This window comes from Pristis pectinata, chromosome 13 (assembly GCF_009764475.1).
Source record: "Pristis pectinata isolate sPriPec2 chromosome 13, sPriPec2.1.pri, whole genome shotgun sequence".
Classification (NCBI taxonomy): Eukaryota; Metazoa; Chordata; class Chondrichthyes; order Rhinopristiformes; family Pristidae; genus Pristis; species Pristis pectinata.
In genome coordinates this window covers 44,667,837-44,694,936 of record NC_067417.1, presented here as the reverse complement: position 1 = coordinate 44,694,936, position 27,100 = coordinate 44,667,837, and positions in this window count along the sequence as shown.

Genomic DNA, 27,100 nt, shown 5'->3' with positions numbered 1-27,100 from the left:
TGCACCATAGAAACATCCTATCCAGATGCATCACAGCTTGGTATGGCCACTGCTCTGTTCAGGAGCCAAAATAATTGCAGAGAGTTGTAGACACAGCTAAGTCCATTACGAAAATCAGCATCTCCTCCATGAAATCTGTATTCACTTGCCACTGCCTCAGGAAACCAGCCAACGTAATAAAGGACCCTTGCCACCCCAGTCATCCTCTCTTGGCCACCAACCCCCACCCCCCCCCCCCCCCCCGCCTTTCATCGGACAGAAGATAAAAAGCTTGAGAATTGCAACCATCTGGCTCAAGGACAGTTTCTATTACAAGACTCTTGAACGGATCCCTTGTACGGTAAAGATGAACTCTGTGTCCCTCAGTCTACCTCACCATAGCGCTTTCACTTTGTTTGTCTACCAGCACTATGTCTCTGTAGCTGTAACACTGTATTCTGCATTCTGTTTTATTTTCTTTTTCTACGACGACGACGAACTTACGTATGGGGTGATCAGTCTGGATTGCACGCAAACAAAGCTTTTCACTGTATGTTGGTAAATGTGACAATTATAAATCAATTACGAATTACCAATTAAGACAAGTGTGAGGTAATACAGATTGGACTGTCCAATAGTGAAAGGAAGTAAACAGTAAACGCCAGAGACCTTAGAAACGCTGATGTGCCGAGGGACCTTGTGGTGCACATTCATAATTCCCTGAAAACGGGGACACTGCTGGATACGGTAGTAAAGAAGGCACTTAGCCTGCTTGCATTCTTGGCGTGACTATGGACAACACGCGTTGGGACATCATTTTGCAGCTGTTGACATTGGTTAGGCCACAATTGGACTATTGCATGCAGTTCTGGTCACCACACGATAAAATGTATGTGGCAGAGCTAGAAATAGTGCTGAGGAGATTCGTCAAGATATTGCCTGGAATTGAAGGCTTTAGTAGCATGGAGGGATTGGATAGGCTGGAAATGTTCCCTCTGGAACACAGAAGGCTGATGAGTAACGTTAAAGAGGCTGACAAAATTATTACAGGCATTAATATCGTACATAATCATCGTCTGTTTCCTAAGGTAGAGGAGTCTAATACTAGAGGACGTAGGTTTGAACTGAGAGAGGATATATTTAAAGGGGAATTGGGCTGTGAAAGTTTTTCACACAGAGGATGCTGGATATATAGAACAATTTGCCAGGGGATGTTGTAGGTTGGTAGCTGCAAGTACAGTCACAGTTACAAAAACATTTCGGTCGGGATGGACGAGTCGAGCCGAAGGGCCTAGTTCCGTGCTGTACTCCACGGCTCAATTTCTTCTTTAAGCTAATGACCTACCACGAATACACTTCCCGCTCGAGCTAATAGGAAGTCACATACAGCAGAGAATAGAACTGCACTAACGAGACTGCTGATGACATCATGGAAACATTGTGGGTAAAGGTTGTATCTCTCTCAAAAATCTATTTGCGGACTGTTCACCTTATTACGCTCGACTCTTAAGTTAAAGACAATGCGTGTAATTTAAACAAGTGGCTTCAAAGCCTCTTTCTCTCAGCCACATCTTTCTAAAGTTGCTCTACAATGTCTGTATTTCTATGCCACGGCGTGTGCATTTTGCAAAGAGAAAAATGAGAAGCATCATCGTAATATCAATTAAAATGCAGTTTTAACGTTTTTATCTTTCTCTGACAATTTGACTGGTGAACTATTTATACTTTGCAGAAGTACTCCTTACAAATTCGAAGTCCGGAGAAATATTTTTGTTTTCCTGCTCTCCCAGCGTGAAGGGATACATCATGAGGGGACAGTTGGGAAACAAATATCAACTATTTTCATTAGAAACATAAAATAACGTTATCATCGAAAGATTGTCAATTACCTTCCTGTGAAGGAAAGCAGAAATTCCAAAAAACGTGGAGAACGGGCTTTTACCTGCATTTATCCCCAGGGGCTTCATCAAACTTACTGTGTCTTTAGACCGCTAGCACCAACTCTTTTTCATGTGGATATGTTTCAATACATCAATATTCATTTCCCTTAATTCCTTAGTTTCCATGATATTCTGCACAATTAAACAGATGAAAAATAATAATTTAACAGCTCGCACATCTCCTGTGTCTCCACACATAGTTGATAACATTATGCCTTCAGGGTGCCTATTTTCTCACTGGTTGCTCTCTTTCCCTTAATATATATTCATAATCTCTTAGGACTCTACAGAGAAACATAGAAAAACTACAGCACAATTCAGGCCCTTCGGCCCACAAAGCTGTGCCGAACATGTCCCTACCCTAGAAATTACTAGGCTTACCCATAGCCCTCTATTTTACTCAGCTCCATGTACCTATCTAACAGTCTCTTGAAATACCCTATCGTATCCGCCTCCACCACCGTTTCCGGCAGCCCATTCCACGCACTCACCACTCTCTGAGTAAAAAACTTACCCCTGACATCCCCTCTATATCTACTCGCCAGGACTTAAACCTATGTCCTCTTGTGGCAACCATTTCAGCCCTGGGGAAAAGCCTCTGACTATCGGCCCTTTACCTCCTTTACCTTAACTGCCCAAGCTATCTCATGTCCTCTTTTTGTCATCCTAATTCCTCTCAAGTGTACTGCTAAATTTCTTATGCCCCTGAAGGGATTTGCTTGATCCCAGCTGCTATACCTGACATACGACTCCTTCTTCCTGATTAGTGTCTCAATACCCTCGTAACCAGGTTTTTCTAATCCTGTCATCTTTTCAATTCACTCTACCATTATCACTCGCATACGCATTAGCGGTAATTACCAGAGGGTATATATTTAAGGTGAGAGACGAAAATTTTAAAAGGGTTTGCGAGGCAATTATTTTATACAGAGAGTGGCAGGTACCTGGAACGCACTTTCAAGGCAGGCAGATATGATCACAGCATTTAAAAGGCATTTAGATAGGCACATCAACAGGCAGAAAATGGAACAATATGGACGATGTGCAAGCAGATAGAATGAGATGAAAATGACATCAAGGTCGAATCAGACATGTTGGGCCGAAGGGCATGCTCCTGGATGTACTGTCTATGATCTAAATCACTAAAGGGTAAAAGGGCAATAACCGGCGCCAACTCATGTTATTTATACGCAGTGAACCAGGAATGGTTAGGACATTGGAAATCGTCCCGAGGGAATTTGGAGGGAGCCTAACTTTACCTGTATTGCGCACCCATCCAAACAGAGCTACGCTTGAAATACATAAACGCAGCCTTAGCCATATGATATCATACATGGTGGTCACATGCTTCAAACATCCGATGAAATTCTATGTCTTACGCAAACCTCTTTCATTTCCAATATGTCGGTGAACGTAGCAGTTCGGTACATGGCTCTTCTCGCCGTGTTTTGGCAAGGTACGCTTCCCTTGTGTGCCGTTTGTACGGAGAAAATACTGTAATGTAATACTCTACCTTGGCTACACGTTGCAAATATAGCCATAGGGCGTATCCAAATCGCATACAGTAGTTTCTTTATTGTTCTGTATTTTTCATGTATTGGTTCATTTTATTTGTCCAGTGTATACAACTGTTTTCATCATTCTCACTTATTTTCTGCAAGCCACTAAAGCAACTTCGAGCAAAGTGGAACAATTCCCTCCAATCGTAAAGGTCTCCAGAGGTGGAAGTGATTCCATGTTCTGCAAATTTCCAATATTACAAGACACTGCTGAAGTTTCGTGGTGGAGAGAGGGCGAGAAGACATTTATAGAAGCAGGCAGCAGAAAACAATTTAATATAAATAAGGGAAGGAGTACATTTACTCTCCTGAATGTGAGTGTCGCAGACAGAGGCATGTACTACTGTCAAGTGAAAAGTCAACAACAAATTATCGGTAATGGAAGTGGCTCCAAACTTATTGTGCTAAGTAAGTGGTTTTGTTCCGGGAAGCGGGAGATTTTCAGCTCTTTTTTTGTAAACAAAGCCGGCTGATGAGAATAATATGAAATGTTATTAGTGGATTAAAAGTTCTGTTCACCAATTCACTTCATATTTTTGAAAATAACTGCTTCAGAGGCGGGAATCCCGAAGTAAAGCAGAACATGCTGAAAATAATCAGCAGGTCAGGCAGCATCTGTGCAGCGAGAAACAGAGTTAGTTCTGTTCACAGTTTCGTCCTTCTTCGGATTATCTTCTTCATTTATACCGACGTAATTTAGGAGATTGGCTATTCCTCCAATTAATTGGCGCACAGCGGGTTATTCTTTTTGGACCCTCCCAATTCCCAACACAATTTTTGTTATGTCGATTTTCCCAAGACGTGCGCATTTCTCACCCTCGCCGCAAACTTTAAACGGGGGTAGAAATGAACCGCCCAGTTTTTAGACGAAGAGTTTTATTACGACTAGATATTAAGGGATTAGTAGCAGTAAACAAACTGTGTAGAAACGCAAATTACACACAAACTGTGTAGAAACGCGAAATATTCACGAAATTAAAACGTATCCTCCTTTTCTTCAATCTTCTTTCAGACTACCACAACTGCATGTATTTCACCGATTTCGTTGATCTTGTTATTGTTTAAATGCCTGTCCACCAACATTCATAAGTAATTAATAAGTACCGTTTACACTACCAAATTCTCGAAGAACGTACCGCGGTTGGAGAAAACAAGAAAGCAGCGTACTCAGCTGAAATTCTCCCGTATTATTTATTATTTAAAATAGTTCGTGTTTCTATCAGGGAATAATTCGGAGCTTTGATTGGTAGAGGTTTCTGTGCGACTGGGGATGAAGGCTAAAATCTCTTTCAAAGTTAATAATAATCCCGAAACCTCAAAATATTATTACTCAATTGTCGGAAATTAAAAATGTTTAAAACAAATATTAGGGAGTTGGTTTTTAATAAATTCACAAGAGAATAGATTCTCTTTCCAGATGAACAAGAACTGTGGTCCTAAGACAAACAGAACCACGTTCATTAATGTCAATTATAGGACGTATGAATAAAATCTCTGCAGGGAAAAACGAAGCTTGTTCTGTGTGCCTCTCCACAGTATCAATTCTATTGAAGTCAGCAAGGTTCTGCGAATTCACTTTCACCCATGCTGCGTTAATACACAATGTATCTGCGAAAGGCCACAGGTTTGGAAGGAAAGGCCAGTTTGAAGTAGACATAAAGGGCTGCTGTCAATCCTACCATGCGCTAAATCTGCCATCTCCGTTCAGAACAGTCGTGCCTTCCCCACCTGTCGCCAGCACGAAGATTCACTCCCTTTGTTTTTTTCTTCATCTTTATATCCCGCGTGAAACAATTTATAAAATGACAAACTCAAGGATTTTCAAATGACCGCAGTGATCACAATTGGTAGTGAGAGCGTGATATTGTTCGACTGAGAATACATGCATTGAAATCCAAATTAAACATTCAGCGTCACGTTTTTTTTTTCTGTTGTAGCTCCCCCAACTCCGCTGAAAATCATTCCGCTGAAAGAGACTTCACTGCAATCCCTGAAACTTCTGTGTAAAACGGCTCCCTTTTATCCTGAGAAATTAGAAATCTTCTGGCAAAGAAATAACATGGAAATTCGGAGCGGAATAAAAACCGTGATAAATGAGAGTGCGGGAGGATTTTATGAGGCTTTCAGTTATATGGAAGATGCGAAGCCAGTTCAGGGCAAAATTGTTTACACCTGCCTGGTATCGCATGAATCGCTAAAAGTTCCTGCCAGTTTCACCTACGTTGCCGTCCACGGTAAGACTGAAAGCATTTAAAGCAAGCTCCAACCCGAATGCGAAATATTTTGGCAGCAGTACAAATACGAGAAAGAGAAATGTGAACTGTATTTTTTCACAGCGAAATGTAATGTGCATGCTCCTCGTAAGCTTCTACATCATTTCCAGTCCAACATCTGTCAGGAAAAATCCTTGAATTTATGTGCAGACTGTTACTTAGCAAACATTCCAAAATGTTTCACAAAAGCGATAGGATGAAAAAAAAAATCTAAGCTGCAAAAGGAGATATCCGGGCAGATGTCCGGGAACAGGGGCGATGAGGTAGATTATTCGATCGCTTTTCCAGCAGGAAAAGTGGAGCAGAGATGAGTTTTACGTATCATCGGAAGTATGACGGGTAGAACAGGCGAGGATGCTTGGGAATAAACAAGCCAACGACATGAAATAAGGGTTTCAAAAGAAGATGGAAGTGAGATAAACTATAGTCCGGCAGTATTACTGAAACTACGAACTGTGGTGATGGCATGGATATGTACTCCAGAGTTTGTTACATTTCCCTTTGTCACTTTTTTGCCCCACCAGACCAACCCATTTCTATTTTCCTGCCACGTGGGACCTGTTTTCTTTCCACTGGTAATCACGCCAACAAATATTGTTACGGGAAAATATCTTAATAATGGCCATCATATTCAATTCCAAATTATATAAATACAGTGGAAAGCAAAGGACGTGGATGTGGTATTGGATACAGTGCAATTGAATCGCAGAACGTTCTCCATTCCAGTTAACAATTACCTTAATTTGTCGCAAATTAATCGTTTTTCTTGATTCGGCTTGTGTCATTGCTTGGGCATTTGTTAGGTGAAATGCAAGAAGGTTTGCAAGCGGACGATCTTCTGAATAAATGTGTACTTATTAACTTTGGGTGAAAGAATTGGAAAAACAAGATAAATCGTTTGAGACTGGTATATTACGTGTAAAGGAGTTGCAGCATGTTTGTACTAACCCAGAAGCTCAAAGTGAAAATACAACATGTTATTAATAGGGCAAAATTGACGTGAATTTTATATTCTGCATTGGAGATTTAGTGCGACACAAGGACAACATATTGCAATTACATGGGAGGTTGTTAAGATGACTCTATGAGTTGAGAATACGGTCTCACTGAAATAGATATGTTTCCGAGAGAGAATATTAAGTGACTGTTTCCTTCTGTCAGAAGCATATCTATAGCCTGATGACAGTCTGTACTGTAAGGTTTCTTCACTGAGAGGTTTGTAAATCTTTGTAATTTATACCTCGAAATATTGTGCATGGGCAGTCACTGGACACGTTCGAGACTGAAATTTTTAATATTTTTGGACAAGCTGAGAATCAAAGCATCTGAACCCAGATAGGAAAGCACAATTTTTGAAAATTGCTCAAGGTTACAAATAGCCAAAGCATATTCATGTCTCATCTATTCATTCTCGTTATTAAGACACATGTGTTCATCTCTTTTCTGTTTTACCATCATGCGTATTTAAGTTTCTCTATTTTCTCAACACAATGCCTTCAACTACCTGTGCACTTAAACCTAGACTTCTCCCTGCAAACGCTTTGTTTCATTACTTAATCCAGAAATGCTCATTTGTGTCTGCCAGTATCTGGTCACTTGCTCGAATATATGGTTCAAATTGTGCTTCTTAGTAATCCATTGATGTATTTTGGGATGCCTTGCTGTGCTAAATCCACAACGTAAAAAGCCGTTTCCTCCTACTTGCTACTGGATTCTGTTCAGACAGGTTCTGAGTGTCATTCCCGGAACAGAGACAGCACGTTGACATTTTGAAGCTGAGGTCAAACTATCCGTCGAGGCATCATAACAATGAAAATTCACCTTAATCTTTATTAACAATACTCTGCGCAAGGAACCACTATGTAATGTGATTAGTTTGCTCCATACTGTAAATTCCATCATTACCGTACAATTCATGTCACATTGTATTTCTTGCAATATTTGTACGGTAAGGATTTAAAGACTTATTATAAATGCTCTAGTTTCTTGTCTCCCGATCCCTGTATATGGATATATGTTTCACAGTTTCTTACTTTTCACCTGATCTAGAAAGCGGTTATAAAAACCTGATTCTCGGATGTGCATTGGGCGGACCTGCAATTGTAATTGTTATTATAATTTTGACAAAAATCGGACTTAAGGCACAACGTGGTAAGAACCTTACATAATTTGACAAGTGCTTCCATTTAGAAAAGAGAAAGGATAGATTCTGATAATGAGAGAAACAATAGTTCTGAGGCATTAGCTGATTCACAGTCGACAATACCAGTTATAAACAAGAGAATAATTTCACATTTCCATTCGAATTATTCAATCATCCCTTGAATTTATGCTTTTGAAACACCTGTGATTGTTCAGGCTTTGAGCTCTTTTATAATGTTATATTTAAACCATAACTAGCTTGATGTCGACCTTGAATTCCTGCGGTGATTTTAAACAAGTGATAGTTTCCTTACTGTTATAAATTTTCTTCCTAATTTTGAGATGTAACAGGGTTGATGTTATGCCATCACCGCTCTACTCTTTCAATCAAAATCTGGATCCACTATATTCATTTGAAGCATATGTGAAGGTCACGCACAACACATTACATTGCCGCAATGGTACTTCCAAACTAGATCCGGTAGCTGCGTGCCTTCTGGTGTTCTTATGTTAGGCAGTAAATTTGATTGCAAGCAAGTACGCAACTTCTACTTTTCTAACACCAAAACTTTTATTTAAGATTTTGTTTATTCCTTTAGGCATTAAAACGAACTCTGTGGAAGCAGGTCAGACTGGAGGACCGGTAGGTGAAACTGTTTTTCTTGTTGGCAAGAGGGGTGTACTAGTAGAGAAATGTTATGATCAGCAGAGAAGATATTAATTTCATTCCATAAAATTTTGGAACGTTGCAGCAGAGAAGGAATTCACTCGAACTGTCGGCTCGAAAGACAGAATAGTGCCGCAGCTAATAGTTCGGCTGCCTCACAGTTCAGACGACACAGTCTCGGTCCTCAACTCCAGCTCTGTCTGTGTGGAGATTGCAACTTCTCCCTTTGTGGGTTTCCTTCAGGTGCTCTAGTTTCCTCTCCCATCATAAATTGCTGTGGATTGGTTCGTTAATTCGCAACTGTACATTGCGACCTAAAAATTGATGCATCTGTAAGTGCATGAGAGCTGACGACAAACTTCCCTGCACATAGGTGCTTCAATAGTCTGGGTTGCCTGAGGAATACAATGGTGACCATTGCCCCAGCATAAAATGTTGAGGAGAATAGGAAAAAGGAGATGTCTGGGGAAGAAAAATGATGGCAACAACTGAGAAACTCATCATGCTTGTAGGATACTTGTAAAATGTTATTTGAAAATCATTATGAATCTAAAATGTACACAAGAAAATTGAGCGCTGACGCTAACGCACTTCGTGCCTTCTCCGGAATGACATACAGCGCAATATCATTGAGTGAAGACTGAATGTTATTGTGCCCCTTTCTAAACATTCTGCATGTTTCGGTTTTTAAACTCAGTTCTTCTTTATGGAGCTGCATTAGATCCGCCAATGGCAGTGTTAAATCTCTCTTTCTGACAGGCTGAACAAGCACCAGTTGAACATACCCTTACCTACGCTACACTAAACGTTAGAGAGGACAAAGAATTTAAGAAGGTTCGACGCCAGGAAGAGCAGGTTGTCTATTCCCAGGTAAAGCGGAGGGAATGGGGTGAAGAAGATACACGATTGAATTACTTAAAATTATTTTAACTGCAAAATAGCACGAGCGTTATCTCCACCTTCCACAACAATGTAAAACGCGTGATAGGGAAACTCCAGCGAAAAAAATAAAACCAGATAGCGGATGTATTTCATGCATTTCAGTAGAAACACTATAAATCGGCGGCAATATGAATTTGATAATTGTTGAATATATTACAATTGTATTTTAAAATGTATTGCTTCAAAGAGTCACTGGACAATTGACTAACGGTCGATATTCAACTACTTTCACAGACTACAAGGGGCGGAGCTGACAAGTTGACTTACGCCGCGCTGCAGCTTCCGAACTCCAATAAAACATCAGGATCTAAGCACAACGACAAACACTCAGTGTATGCAGATGTAAAGGTTTCAAAGAAAGCAAGAAGCTGAAATTCGAACTACGCCGTGAAATATGAATAAATACATACCCAACGTATTGTTTCTCCTTATCAACTGCATGCAGACTAAGGGGCTACGATTGAAATAACACGTACGGGCGAATAAAATAAAGTGATCGTTTTCACCCTGCACATTGTGATAAACTGGCGGAATTTCTTTCCGACCCAGTGGATAAACGTACTTTCAATGCCGAAAGCGAGGACAGCGATGCCGCTTTAAAACGAACAAATAAAAATATCCTCTCGCTCGTTTACGTCAGCTTTCAAATAACGTTACCGACGGAGAGATATCATTAAAATTTCGTAATGTCCTCTCCTGATAACCGCTTCATTAATGGCAATTAATTCAATTGTTTAAATTAATATATTTGTGTTTAATTAAAGCTGTTGTCTTTTACCTTTTCAAATCAGTCCATGGTTTAACGTCTGCCATTTGTTGTGAAATACGATTCCGCTGCTGCAAACTGGGGAAGGAAATCACAGGCGCGGAATCAAGGAGAGAAATATACCGTTTTCTAAATAATTGTCAAGAGCCTTCACAGGAGGTGCGTCCTCCATCCTATGAGTGCGGAGCATTAATTTAGGCTAGTTTAATCATATTTTGGGGGGTGGGGGGTTGGGAGGTGTCTTCGTGGATTTCCCTGTTTCTTTCCTCGGCGCATTGTTTTATTATTTATCATAACTTGCATGTCCAATTGCTCTATCAGCGCTATAATAATTTAATAATGCACCAGGGCAACCAAATAGAACAACAAAGCTTCAAGTCCGCACGTCCCTGCGCCTGGTGCCTTCGCTCATCCCGTCTGGAGCTGTGTATCAGGTCTCGCAATTAGCTCCTGCAACCTCGCAATGCGCGAAGACCAAGAACGGGAAGAAGTCGGCACGACAGGTTTTGACTGCGACCTCGGAATGGAAGTGCCTGGACTTGAATGAGAACAAACGACAATCAGCGTGGCTGCCCCAGGATTAGAAACGTGAAACGCATCCCTCTCGGACACGACTGACGGAGCCCTATATTCAGGCTATTCGTAAATATATCGCGCTCATGGCAAAGTAGGAGGACACTGAGCCTCTATCAGACATGCGTGTCTGTTGTAATCCGGCTGACAACTGGAGGTATTAGCCTTAATATATAAAATTTATTCCAAATATTTAGTCCCATAATCCTACTTTAAGGTGTTCACCTGCTCCCTTAAATCGGCCACATTAACATTCATATAAAACAAGAACTAGTAGCATTGTTCTGCGGGACAACGAACACTCGTGCCGTTGAATTTCAATATAGGAAGGAGCGAAAATATAATATAGTACACAGAATGTACAACACAGCAGCATGCCCTTCGATCCACGATATCTAAGCCGACCATCATGCAGATTTAAACTAAGCCTACTAGTCTGCACATAGTCTATATCCCTTCATCCCCTGCCTGTTTATGTGCCTATCTAAATGACGCTTAAATGGTGCGATCATATTTGCTTCTACCACCTCCTCTGGCAGCATGTTCCAGGCACCTACCACTCTCGGGGTAAAATAAAACGTGCCTCCTTTAAACTTTCCCCATTTTACCTTAAATTTATGCCATCCAGTATTTGATATTTCCAGCCTGGAGAAAATACTCTATCTACCCCATCTATGCCTCTCATAATTTCTTATACTTCTCTCAGGTCGCCATCAGCCCCCGACGCTCCAGAGAAAACAATCCAAGTTTGTCTAACTTCTCCCTATAGCTAAGACTCGTTCATCCAGGCAACATCTTCGCGAAATTCTTTTGTCCCCTCCCCAAAGCTTCCACATCCTTCCAGTAATGCGGCAACTAGCACTGCACAGAACACTACAAATATGGCCTAACCAAAGCGTAGAAAGAACTGTAATAGATAGAATCTGTTTATAAGGGCAACAATGTGAAACAAATGACTGGAACTCATGGACTAACCTCTGATTTTTAATTGCTTTCACAGACTAAAATTGGCGGAGCTAACAAGCTGATTTCTGCCCCTATATAGCATCCTAATTCCAATAAAACCTCAGCACCTAAATATAACGACAATACATAGTGCACGCCAATGTAAATATTTCAAAGAATGCAAGAAACTGAGAATCCAAATACAGTTCATTGCTGTGACGATCAGTGAGCAAATGCCTAAGGCATTGTATTGTTTTATTTGTTGAATGCAGACCAAGGAGTCACCATCGATATCATTAGTCTGAGCCTGGAAAGTGAAGTGATCATTTTCACTTTCGATGATAAGCTGATAAACGGGCGGAAATTGTAACTGACACGGGTCAATAAAAATATTCCTGGTTCCAGTAGAGTAAATCAGATTCAGTTTAATTTAGTTAGGTAGCAGGAGTAGGCCTTTCGACCCATTAAGCCTTCCCGTTAATCAATATGACCACCCCACATCTATTATTCTCTTCTGTGCCCGTTCCCCATAACCCAATCCATGATCATTCAAATATATATCTATTTCCCCTTTAAATACTTCCAGTGATCGAGTTGAAACAACCCTGCGGGATGGAGAGAACTCAACACATTTTTAACCCTCTGCGAGAAGTTTCTAGGCACGATTGTTTTAAACGCTTCGTTCTATGATTAAAGAAGTGACAAGTTCACACAAACTGTCAATTATAAACCGTATGTCAGCTTGTAAACGAGATTAATATACATGACGCCACGTTATCAAAATTTCGCCATGTCCACTCTTGATAACCCATCTGTGAATGATATATCTTAACTAAATATCGATAAATATAATTTTAAATTCATCTATCGTGTTACTTACCAGCCACAACAGAAACACACCGAGTCATGTACCAGTGTTAAAAACTATCTTATTAATAATAACTTACGATAATAAGAAAATGTTAGGCATTAAACATTAACCCCAAAACTGAACTCGAAGTGTGTGTGTGTGGCAAAATCCAAAACCCCGTCCAGGAATAGTTCTCAAAGTTCAGTTCAGCAAGTATAAGGTGAAACGTGAGCAAAGGCGTTTGCAAAACCACCGTTGACTGAAGACAAAATGTAGAGAGAATATAGAGAGAAATTACGAAATCCAAATGTTCCACGATCGAACACATACGACACCTCAATCACTTATGATCTCCATTGCTTTGTTCTGAAGTATCTGCCACCCGAAGGCATTCGATACGTGGCAGCTCACAGAAATACCTGTTTCCCTCTACAGGTTAACGACAAGGTGGACTCCGCTTGTTCGCTCAAAGAATTTATACGTGGATTGTATGTGCCAGACACAATTACTGTTCTTCATCCATCAATACAGAGACCAGCAGTCAGTGTCTCTCTCCCTCTCTCTCCTCCGACTCACTGACTCACTGTGCAAAAACGTCAGCACGTTGTTATAATCTTGCTGTCTTATGGCACCACACACTCACAACTACTGCACTGTCCAGGTGCCTTAAAGGGACCTTCACCAAATAGCAACCTGGCTCGTAACAATTGTTATTTGTTTAAAATTCTTGTCTTTCAAGTCAATCCACGGCCCGATATCTATAACTTGCTGTAAAAATAGACATGCATTGACACATGCTAGTGAAGGAAATACGAAACACCGAAACGAAGAGAAAAATGCACCTTTCCCTGTATACTTGTCACAAGCTGTGCGGAAGCAGATCAGAACAATAGAAGATGCATTCCTGGCTCCAGTAGAATGAATCAAATTTAGCTTAATTTAGCTAGATAATTGGGGAAAATAAGATGCAGCTGCACAGATGACTTGGAAAATAAATTCGTATTGGAATCACGTGCCGAGATCTATGATCGCCCAGAAAATTTGCATTTGGGACTCAGTTCATCAGTCGGTGAGAATTGCTCAGTAACACAAATGGAATAGTTTCCCTGTATGAAGTTTACCCAACATTTTCATGACGCACTGTAAGCAATTTAAGCATTAATGCCGGTGTATAGGTATCTGTTAGAGAACAGTGTGAAAACCAGGTTATTGATGTAGAGTATGTTAGGATGGTGGGAGAGGGAGGTGCGGGACTGCGGCGGCAGGAGTTGCGGGACAGTACGTCGGCAGAGAAAGAAATCCGATGTAGGACGATGCAGTGCCTTGTTTCACCAATTTCGTGAAACAATATTAGTAGTCCAGAGACAGCCGTGAAGACAATATTACAGCACACGGTTCAAACGCAGGACTGAACCATTCAAGCCTGCTATGTCGTTTATGGCTCTTCTTATTGTATTCTCAGTTTAGAATTGCAGCCTGCAGCTGGTGAGCTTTCACTCCCTTACATATCAATGATTAATTCATCTGGCAGATATCTATTTCTCTTAATGGCAAAGTCACGGCAGTAGTCCAGTGCAGCTGACAGTTGTTAAATGTTGGTGATATTTCCCAAAGTGCTTTTCACAATTTATTTCCCACAACCTCAAATCAATATCACTTCAACGTTGTAACATTATTTGCAGACACGGCAGAATGCCCAGCTTTAGCAACTCAAAACAAAGTAGTAAAAGACATAAATCCTGTAATAAAAATACTTCTATGATACACACATCACTGATCTGAAGTCATATGTTAGTATTTTTATTGCAGGATTTATGTCTTGTACTACTTTGTTTTGAGTTGCTAAAGCTGGGCATTCTGCCGTGTTTTCAAATAATGTTAGTCTAGTCATACGAAAGAATTCAAACACATAATATTGAGGACGTACCATAACAAACAGGTGAAGATTTTTAAAATATCTGTAAAGTTCTGAGAGTTGCATAAAATTTTAAAAATCACACTACGAAAGAATCCCAGGCAATAGTGTATTTGTAGCTGAGACAGGACTTCTTCTCGAACTGCTCCTCATTATAATGGCTGTACTCTTAAATACTAACTCTTCTCTTTGGACAAGAGAAGGCAGTCAAATATTTAGAAATGCATTCAGAAGGGAAGAAATAAATAAACCTTTCTAAGATGAAGTAACCTGCATTGTCCAGGATAAATAACTTAAAGGATTTCCACAGTTAACGAAATAGCAAAACAAATGCCAGCGGCTGAACTTGATATTCTCTAACCACCCATGAACTGCAAGAAAAACCCAGACCTGAAACTGAATCATAAAGCTTCAAGACCAATGAACGTTCGTTTTATGATTGACTTCCATCCTCTTCTGAACAAATGTATTGAGTTTAGTATAATTCGTGCTGTTTAGCGTGATCGAGAGCTAAGTGCACCACTATGCGTTTTTTATATTCTTGTACAATGGGTTGATGTGGTGGGGTGGCGCGGGACTGGATACGGGACTAATTCCACAAACACCTGGTATCAAGTTGCCGCATATTTTATTTGTGCAAGTCATGCTCAAGGGACCCAAAATGGAATCACTACAAACTTCAAAGGCATGGGCCAATACATATGGATTTTAAAATTATTAATATCTGTACAACGTATAGATGTTAGTATCTCAAAATATACGAAATTAGAGAAGGTAAAATTAACTTTAAGGACGTTTATAATTAGATGCATTCGCCACCATAAGAAAGGAACTCAATTAATTATGTAGAATGCAATTATTAAAAAAAACAACAGAAACCAGTCAAATGGCATCTATCACGCAGCTACTTTGAGGATCACCAATTGTACTGCTGACCGCAATTAATTTCTATATCCAGTGCAGTATGGTGCGGGAGGCATCAATAATGTTATAATCAGTTCAGAATAGTGATATACTGTAGGTTTTGCTTAGATTATCAAAACGTTGCAACATTTTCAGCCAACATGGTTAAGATCTACCAGTGTTGTAATGGGTAATGCGTCAAGTCTCTGGTAAATAGGTTGGTTACAAATGATTGCTACAGTGATTTGCCATGCGACAGAAAGCTATGTGTATGAAAGTGGAGTTTTCCATTGATGAAAATAACTTCTTTGGACTACAGTTATGAATGGTTCAAGGACCATAACAAGATGTGTTTAATTCGCTGCTGCCATGTCTTTGTGACAGATGAAGTGATGTCACAACACAGCTTTGCTTTCTTTGCAAGCTGTTTGTTTCTTGAATTGATTGAGCAGATTTTGTTTTCAAACTGTAGTTCTGGTTTTTAGGGTTATAACAAATTCTTACTTTGCTGTTGCCAGGAACATCAGAAGGGATGTGACAACAAAGTTTACTTGAAAAGTGTAAACTGTTACTAATTATTAATTGAATCAGAACTAACTTATAATAAATAAGAGGTTTTGGAACAGTTGTCTGCGGCTTATCCGTTGATACCCTAAGAAAAGCCAGCTCCTGGGTGAATGGTAAGCTCCAAAATATAGCAAAACATTTGAAGATAGAAGTAGCATCTATTGGCTTTCTCGCCACCCCTACCCCCACCTCCCACGTGGGACTGTTGCAGGTTACTTAATAAAACAATGCCCGACAGTTATGTGTATAAAACAAGCGTTTGCCATTGATGGAGTGAACTTCTTTAGTCTGGATTTCTGACTGGTGCCAAGGACTATAACACAAAAAATAAGATTTCTTTATTGGTCATATGTACATCGAAAGACACATTGTATTTTTGTGTGGAGTGTTCTGGGGGCAGCCCGCAAGTGTCGCCACGCTTCACGCGCCAACATTGCATGCCCGCAACTTCCTAACCCGTACGTCTTTGGAATGTGGGAGGAAACCGAGGAACCCGGAGGAAACCCACGCAGACACAGGGAGAACGTACAAACTACTTACAGACAGCGGCCGGAAATGAACCCGGGTCGCTGGCACTGTAATAGCGTTACGCTAACCGCTGCACTACCTGCCTGCCGATGCGCTTACGTTAGCTGTTGACAGGTCTTCGAACCAGCTACTCGTGTGTTGTTCCCTTTCAGATGTGTCTGTTTAATATATTAGTTGGCCAGGCTTTGCTGTCAAATAGTAGTCGAGGGTGAGTGGTGTCAAGAGCTACTGGAGGCGCTTACATTTTTTGTGTCATGAACACCAAAGCGAATGTCATAGCCTCGTTTAATTGAATAGTAAACTAGTTGTTACTAGTTTTGTGATAAAAAGAATTCTACTGAACATATTAATGGAATCAGAACCATATTATAATAAATTGGTGTTTTGCAACATTTTGGCGGAGTTGGCAGGACCAACACAGATTGGAAAAGACATAAAAGGCTTTCAAGACAAGCAACGAAAGACAATGTCGAATACCTGCGACATAAATAGTCTTGTTACTCCTTTTTTAAATATAAAATTGGGACACCAGAGGACTGGAGTAACATTTAATAAGGAATAATTCTTGAAAATATTACAGAGATTCCCCTGTGTTATTGTTTCATGAAAATCATGTTGGATGTGTGTTAATGACTGGGCTTCGAGGCTTAAAAAAGAAAAGGACGCATTACAAATTGAAGTTCAGGTGCTGACAAAAATAGAATATTCAGTTGCAGAGTTCAGAAGTTCAATTAATAGATGTGGCAGGAATTGTTCAAGAGAAAGTGGAAAAGGTGGAGGATATCTCCAGTCCATCTGTTTGAGTCACTGCAGCGAAGAATTTAAAAATTGTTGGGCGAAGAAAGTAGACAGTAAAGTCAGTAAAGATCAAGGCTTTGTTAACAAAAGATTGGAATCCCGATAGATAGGACGGGGATATATCGTCTCTCTCCTCTGAGTAGGAAAGAGAATGGTGGGAAGAGAGGAAGAAAGAAAAGTAAATAAATAGCAGTAAAACATCCAAAGAAATCTCGAGTAGTGTGTGACTATTTCCAGAGAGATTTACATGATATTGTGAAACAAGATAAGAAGTTACCACACGACACCTTAACAATATTCGGGAACCAAGAAGCGGATGCCGCCTGGCTTAACAATCAAGACCAGCGGAGTTAGGAGCTCTCTCCCAAGACCCTATGTTACTCAGGCTTTGTGAAGAGCATCTTGGGAACACATGCAGTCTGTACTTTAATGGATCGTAGCCACTGCTATGGGTAAATATGCTGATGTCATAGATTCGCAGGAGTAACGTACCCCCTAGCGTCTAACTGAGGAAGAAGGACAATGATTAAGACATATGGAAACCCATGCGGGGATATATGTGCAACAGTTACAGGGCCCAGATAGGTAATCTTTTCCAATGGTAGGAGAAACTCATGAGATATAATTCCATACATATGAAAGGAATGCTATTGGCACTGTTGTGACCTGCACAACTAGGTCCCTTTGTCAAGTGGTATTTCTCTTAAGATAATTCGGAGATCTGGAAGAAGGATACACGAGGGCCCACGGTGTACAATCGAAAGAGAATGATAGAGAGGTAGGTCACAAGTAGTTGAGGGACGTGCAAATAAACCATGGAAAATATCCGGAAGGGAGAGGTTGAAAGCAGGAGTGGCTGAACAAGTCGATGGTATTGCTGCTGAAAGAATGAATGCCACAAACAAGGTGAAATGTTGTGGAGGGAATCCCACATCATCAAATACCCTGTTGAGTGTGAATGATGGAATATGACAGAGAATGGACAAATGTTAAAGAAACGCATCTTCTCCTTGAAGGCACAACAGAAATATTATATCCCATTTTTTCCTCCTCGGAATCTGAGACAGGCGTATCAGTAACTGCATTTCTTATGGGTGTGGCAACGGTCATGTAGGTGACTAATACAGAGAGTGTAACTCGAAGCCATAGGTCACATACAAACTTACCATCTATTTAGTGTTCCGGTAATAGACAAAATGTATTGGCTCTACTGGGATCTCAGGTTGCACGTTACACGATCTCAGGAACTCATGGTGATCCTAGGAAAGATGCTCGAGTAAAGATGGTCGTAATTATGAGAGAAGGGAGAGTTTAGCAGTAAGGAAACAGCTGCATTCAGCTGTTGCAGGGAGAGCACTATTCACTTCTGCAGAGCGAGTTGCCAAAACTCCTGATTATGTTCTTGGGACAGATACACTACGGAGACAAGATTTGAACCTGTCAATGTGTAGATTTGCGTTTGGGTTCAGGAAAGTTAATGATAATGATAATGATAATCGGCAGGCACGGTAGTATCGGCAGGCACGGTAGTGTAGCGGTTAGGGTAACGCTTTACAGAGCCAGCGACCTGGGTTCAATTCCTGATGCTGCCTGTAGGTAGCTTCTACGTTCTCCCCGTAACTGCGTGGGTTTCCTCCGGGTGCTCCAGTTTCCTCCCACATTCCAAAAAGGTTCAGGTTAGGAAGTTGTGGGCATGCTATGTTGGTGCATGAAGCGTGGCGACACTTTCAGGCTGCCCCCAGGACACTGGTCGCAAAAGATGCATTTCACTGTGTGTTTCGATGTACATGTGACTAATAAAGATATCTTATCTTATGATGCTGTGGATCGCCAGGGTTGTTGTTTCTCCTAGTCCCGTCGCAAATGCTTAAACAGCATCGGTTGACGGGGGTCATAAATTTATTTATGATACCATAGAGGGACTTAGGAATGTGCAAGTAACAAGGTCACGATCCTCGAGCTCTGGGTTGATTAAAGGTTAAGCGGGTTGCTGAGACAACATGTAAAGATGTTGACACAACACACACACACTCACGAAGCAATTGCCTGTTTCAAATTTTAATACAGACTAGACTTAATCTCAGCAACAACAACTACAAAAGGGTCACTCTTTCAAAGAAAAGTGAGTACACGTAGAATTCCGAATCGCAAGAACAATGCCAATTAGTGACAACCAAGCTGCAGTTATTTTATAAGGGCGGAAATGCGTGGCTATATTACCCTGGAAAAATCTAATCAAAAAGGACAAATAATTGTGCTGAGTATCAACCGCTCATAATGTTATACCTTCATGTATCAACAGCGAGAAACTGAAGAAATGAGAATTCATTAAAATGGCATCCAGACCTAAGGAGAAATTGCTGCTTAATTTGCTTATCTTTCCAATATATATTTATCCGTAGGTATTATTGTACCTCTTCTGTGGAATGAGGACATGCTTGTTGTTACTTGCGGGCTTTAGAATATACAATAAAAGAGACTGTAAATATCAAGGGATTTCAATGTGGTATGAAGTTGAAGACAGAAATAACTTTAATGAAATATATCAGAATGGTACATGTGCAAAGTGGTCTGTATAAGATAAAGGGAAGAGTTATTGAATGTTAAGCTAATGAACAGTACTACTTGTAAACTGAGAAATAATTCTGCTACTTCAGGAAGTTAAAACTGGCTACATGGTGGTTGACGTGGGGCGGTGCTATTCTCCATCCATAAAATTATAGCCAGATGACTCAAGTGAAAATGGTAACTCCGACATCGACCGATCTATTGATTGGTATAAAGGAAAACTAAGGGCATGCAGGTTGATTTTTGGTCACTGAGCTTATAATGAATGGAGCAGGCTCAAAGGAATAATCGGTATCTCTCAATATGAAAACGCTGCATAACGGCGCTGAAAATTGATTTGTAATTTTTCTCCTTAGTACTACGGAAAACGATTGACACCCACCCAGCAGTGCAATTCCTAAATTTCACGATTTCAAATCGAGAAAATCTTCACATTAATCAAGGGCTGTCCAATATTTCCGTTTATTTTGAAAACTATATAAAGGATGTGAATATCAGACCAAATCAACGGGTGACTAAATGCAAATATAAGCAAAGAGAAACAAAGAAGTGATCTTGTTATCTGGAAGGAAGTGACAGACATGTTGATCAACCAGCCCCGAAAATGATAAATACACCTATTGAATTCACTTGCAAAGTTTGATCTGACGTATTCTGTAACACAACTACAATAATGCAGATGTTATCAGGGCTACCTTGGGCAAGATTTAATGCTCATCATTTGGAGGATTGAAAAGATAAAAGTGTTAAAAGTACAACAGTGCTGTTTGATAGAGACTTCTGACATGATATCCTAACGAAATAAAGAATATTTTCCAAATTCGTATAATGAGTGACATGCGGGTACTTTCGTACTTCTATTCCCGGTGGCCTTGCTCATCAGGGCTTCTCGGAATTATCGAAGAAGGATTGGCATGTTGCTACCGCGCGTTTTGTATACAGCACACATTGCACAGATAGTGGGTTGGAAACGGCATTAGTAAAAACTTATATTGATACATTTTACAGCTTTATCTTAAATGATACTGAGATTCTTAAGCTTTGTTGGAGTTCCATTCATCCAAACAAAATATTGTCACATTTCTCACAAATCACTTGCCTAAGTATCCATCTGGATGGCTACATTACTGGCGTGTTCTGAACAAAATGTCAACCATTTGTACCAAATGATACACATTTTATTCTGCTCCAAAAGTCTAACTTTCGGGACAATGTTAATACCCAGGAAGTTGACATTCAGGAATCCAGTAATGATAATGCAGTTTATTGGCAGGGGGAGGTAAACATATTCTTTCTTGTTGAAAATCTTCCTTTTGCTCCCCAGTAGGTTGGCATCCTTAGTGGACATTAGTGGACAGTAATCATTAGCGGATGTCGTCGATTCTCGTTTTATCCTAAAAGTAAAGTAATCGATGCTGGAGTTATGGATAGTCACGCCTAAGGCACTCCACTGAGGATCTCGAAGCAGTTCTGACCCCGAGCGACCGCAACCAATACTTCCCTCCTTAATCCTGATGTAGCGTCGACAATCCCCTTGCCTCCACAGATGCTGCTCGACCCGTTGAGTTATTCTTGCTCCAGATTCCAACGTCTGCAGTCGCATGTACCTCGTGTCTTCCTTTGTATTTTGAATGGCTCCGATATCCTACGAATTTCTCCTTTGCTTCCCTGTAGTTACAATTTAACCTGGCTCATGATGATATACTTGTTCGAAATGTTCTCTTGATCTAAATAAGGGTCACTCTCGCCACAGATATGGAATTCAGCACTTTCACCTTGATTTGGTCTGAAGTTCAAATGAGAGCAGGAACGAAATAGCATCGGTAAAACCCACACCAAGCACGAGCGAGCAGATTTCTGATGAATTACTACCGCGAAATGGAACTGTGAACAATACCCTCCGTCATTTTGTGGATGGATGACACAGGATAGCTGGCGCCTTCTAGTGAGTATTGGGAATATTTCTCACATTTGTGGAATGGATATGATTGGGCAACAAACGATTTTGTCAAGTAGACCTCAGAGTTGCTGCTATTCTGGAACTACCTGGTTACAGGCATAACTCCAACGAACGCTGGTCTTCAGCACGAACTTCAGATGCCAGGGCAGGGCAAAGAAACTTTGCTGCATCCACTCCACAGAGTCATTTATTTATTTTTCATTAGTAGACTCCACAGGAGAAGGGCTGGCTTCTGTGAAGGTAAGAACCTCAAGAGGATGTAAGGTGGATAATCCAGTTGATACTTCTTGCAAACGCTTTCATGGGTTGTCTGATTTCCCGCATAAATTCAGGCGAAAGCATTCCTAGAACCTCTACGACAGGAAGCTATTTACTTGCTCATCACCATGAACGGCGTACTGTGCTTGAATCTGAGATCTTAAAACCAATCGTTTCGTAGGAAATACCTTGTTTCTGTCTCTAACAGTGATGCCCAGGGATTTACATTTGGAGAGTCATTTCAAAGCCGTGCCGATAGCCATGCCTTAAAATTTTTTGCTGACACTTCCCCAAACGTGACATGTTCACATGGGGAGTTCTGGGCATGTGCAGGGACGCCAAACCTGAACAAATCTGAAAATCACAGAGAAATACAGGACGGAAAGGGTACCTCGGCCAACCAAGTCCACGCCAACAATCAAGCACCCATTTTATTCACTCCTATTCTAAATCATTTTATTCTCCCCATATACCTAGCAAATTCCCTCCTCCTCCAACACCACCAACTCCTCCCCTTTCACGCACGCGCGCACACACACACACACACACACACACACACACACACACACACTAACAGATAGATTCTACCACTGGACGCACAATTTAGACTGGCCAATTACTATACGAACTCGCATTGTTTTGGGATGTGGGAGGAAACCACGGATACACGAATGAAGCCCATAGGGCCACATGAACAACGTGTAAAATCCATAATGACAGCAGCGGAGCTGATAATTGAACGCTGATCCCTGGTACGGTCGCTGTGAGAAAGAAATTCCAGTCGCCGCGCCGCCCTTCTGCCTTGTTTCGTTGATATGCTTTGCGTTAACATATCTATATTCCTTGCGTTAATTTCTGATACTAATTTAAAGCCCGCAAAGGCTGCGGACCTCGAACACTGAAGCTAATCTTAAACCAAGGATCTTTACCTGTTTCTCCGTTGGTAAAGTGACTGAGCATACAAGGGTTGTTACTTGGCAGACCGAGGAGAGATTTTGCTGCGGGCATGTTGTCGCTCTAGCTTTTCTGCCTTCGATTATCGTACCTCAACAGCTTAGGCTGCCCGAACCCTCGGCAGTACTCACTGCAGCTTTACCACCAACATCACCCAGCTGCCATTCATTCCCAAACCGAGGCCACAATCGTCTCGCCAGCGCCCCTTAAATCGAATTCGTTTCCATACACTTCATTTGCCGACCATCCAATATTCACAAAGATTGTGGTAACCGTGGCAAAATATATACTGTGCACAACACCTTAGGTCAAGTAAGCAGCAAAAAAAAAATCCAAAGTTGAAAGCTATTGATCAGTTTAAGCCTCGACAAAAGTAGTCCTGAACTATAGTATAAATAATTTGGCGTTTTAATTTTAGTTACTTTGCTCGGTTTTTTTTCTCCAAATTCATTGAACCACAATTGTAACGTCATTACAGTGGTACGGTGTGTTATGCTGGGCCATACGTTTCATAATGTATTTTCGTCTAATAGTCCTGAGCTGTATTTCGCACCTTAAATTCGCCTCCATTCGTGGCTTATTCTGTCCTCAAACGGAGTGTCTTTCAAATATACAGTTCTCCAGTTTTACCCTTTTTTTCAGAATGGAATTGCTGTACTGACCGATTTACCAGGCTAGTAGACGAAGGCAGTGATGCGTCACACATCGCTGTGCACCGTTTAGACCAGACGGGACATTAATCAACCATATAGATCTCTCAGCGACTGAGTTAACTGGGTTGTGTTGTATGTTAATCGGGTGGTCATCTGATCGTATTCACTTCTACCAATTCTTTACTCCAAATAATCTCATTAGCCTATTCCAACTTCATGATTTGTTCGGGTAAATTTTGAAATAATTGAAAAATAACATGTTTCTCTTCATTGCTCCAGACCTTTCGATTAGTTGACCAATGAAGTAACCAATGCGTTACGAAAGGATGATTACGATAGTTATGAGGAAGTAATGGGAAGAATGTAGAATTCAAGATAAGGATGAGTGGACTGCAAAAGGGTGCTGGGAGATATCAGGATATAACAAAATTCACAATAGGAATGACATGAGTATTTTTACAGCAAGATAAGTATGTTTTGTGGCGGGTACTCCTCCGGAGCTAGGGCCACGTGATACCAATTATTACATTTCGGAACTTAACGCATCTCGGGTGCACGCGTGTTAGGTAGTGCATTGCCACGGGTATTCCCATCAGGAATGCTGAAAGAGATGGAATCAGTCACTCAAATGTTGTGATTCTGGGATAGCAGATCGGCAGAAATCCCAGCACGAGAACAGAAAGAGGAAACTATTCTCTGTTCTAATGGATAATTGGCTATACCTTCTCCCTTGAATTATGAATGGCATTTAAAGTGATTGAAGTCTCCATTCCAATTCTCTTCCCCCGAGGCTTCACGCCGGAGGCATTCTGAGTACTGTGATGATCAGTTTCGGTGGGCAGGTGTGCATAAAAGGTGGAATACGACGCGTGCATTAACAACAGATTTTCACTCGTGTCTCTGCTGCGCAGATTTCGACGCAGGAAATGAAAATATTCGTCATGGTTCAAACAAAATTAGTAAATCTGATATGGAGCCATAGAGTTATACAGCACGGAAATGGGCTCTTCGGCACATGACGACCCAATTCCTGTACTCAGTGCCCTGACTGATGAAGGCAGGCATGCCAAAGGGGTTCTTCACTGCCCAGTTTTAACTCTTCCTCTACTTTCAGAGAACGATCTACTTGTATCGCTAGGTGTCTCCGTTCTACAACACTTCCCATGGTCCTGAAATTTACTGTGTAACTCCTGCCTTGTTACAACTCACGAAAATGCATCACCTCGCACTTGTTCGAGTTAAATGCCATCTACCGTCGCTTGGCCCACGTCCAGAGTTCATCTAGATCCTATTTTAATCTTAGGTAACCTTCTTCATTGTCCACTATACCCACGATATGGGTGTAATCCGCTAACTTATTAGTGACATTAACAAAGTCATTCAAATTGTTAATTTTAATAAGAAACAACAGTGGACTCAGCACGGATCCCTGTGGCACGCCACTAGTCCCAGGCTTCCAATATAAGTAAAAACCATCCACTTCTACTGTCTGCCTCCTTCCACTGATATACTTTTGTATCCAATTGACTAACTCACCCTGGATCCCATGTAATCTGGCCTTCCAGTCTAGCCTGCCATGCAGGATCTTGTCAAAGGCCTTGCTAAAGTCTATGTAGACAACACCTACTGCCCTGCCCTCGTGAATCCTTTTTGTCATTTCTTCAAAGACTCAATTAAATTTATGAAATGCTATTTACCACACACAAAGCCATGCTGATTATTCATTTTCAGTCCTTGCCTTTTGAAACGGCAGCAGGTTCTGTCTCTCAGAATCCCCTCCATTAACATTCCAACCACTGATGTTAGGCTCACTGGCCTGCAACTACCTGGATTGCCCTGGCAGTCCTTCTTTAAAAATGACGTAGCATTAGCCATTCTCCAGTCTTACGGTACAACACCCCTTGCTAAACATTACATAAAAATCTCTGCCAAGGCCCTAGCAATTTCCTGCATAGCTTCCCACAAATCCCAGGATACACTGATCAGGCCTCTGGATTTATCCACCTTAATATCCCTCAAGACCGCCAGCACCTCTTCCGTTGGAACGTGTAAATGTTCCAATACATCACTACAGATTTCCATTAATTCCTTAGCTTCCACGGCCCTCTCTATGGTAATTCCGGTTAGAGAAATACTGATTTACCACCTCGCCCAACTCCCGTAGATCCACATATAAAGAACCACATTGATCCTTAAGGGGAGTAAAGATGATTTTGGAAGAGAATAATATATTATCAGAAATTCTCTTTCAGGAAAAGATTACTGTACTTATCAAGAAAGAACGGCAATAGAGAAAGCAGTGCGTTGACGAGAAATAGCGTAGAAAAGAATGAAAGAATTTGTCGTCTGGACGTAGATAACATCTTTCTACAAATACTGATATCAAAACCGAGAGTTTTTAAATAGAAAACGTTTACCAATGAGCCCAATGGAGTAGTGAGGAATATTGTATTCTTTAATTTTCGCTGAGAAAAGTGCAACAGAAACAATGCGACGTCCTTGTAATGTCTTTGTCATTTTAAACCCACTCAGCCCCTAACAGGTTCATGCACACCTCCCTCATAATTTGTGTTCCCACTGCCGTAGGTATCATCAACCATTTGACAGCAAAACAATCAGTCCCTTCATCTAACAAATGAATAGAAATTACAAATGATTGAGTGAATGCATAATTCAGTCATTTTTATTTACAAATCACTAGTTCTGCTATATCAAACCAGAACAATGAATTCGTTCAACTCAATAAAGATTAATGTTGCATTTTAATAATATGAAGTCATTATCCAAACCGTAATGATTTTCTTGTTCGCTCTATCCAATATTTCATAATTCACTATTTGAACTGGGTAAATGCAGAGCATTTTACATAACACGTACATGTACCTGTTCATGCAATGATGCATGAATGTATTGCCGTTTCGCTATCCTCTCCCTCTTCTCTTTCTTTTTCAATCTTTTTATTAGTTTTCAAATTAATACAGATTGATATATAGCATCAATGTTTATACATGTAATACAAAGAGATAAGGATAACAATCATAGCATAGATAATCATAAAGAACAATAAAATATAAAAAGACTCTGTAGATCCAACGCTTTCTTAGTAAATGAATATAATATAAAAGAAAGTAAAGAAAAAGATTTATTATATAAATTTATAAAACCAAATGAATAAGAAAAATTGTAAACAATATAAACTAAACTAAACAAAAAAAAATCAAAAAAATCAAACAACAAAAAAAAGAAAAAAAACTGGGCTAAAATTTCTCAGTAGAAACAGAGCAATATTATGTCGTCAACTCCATTCCTCCAAGTTGTACCTCTCCCTCTTCTCAATCACGTGCATGTTTTTTATGCAGC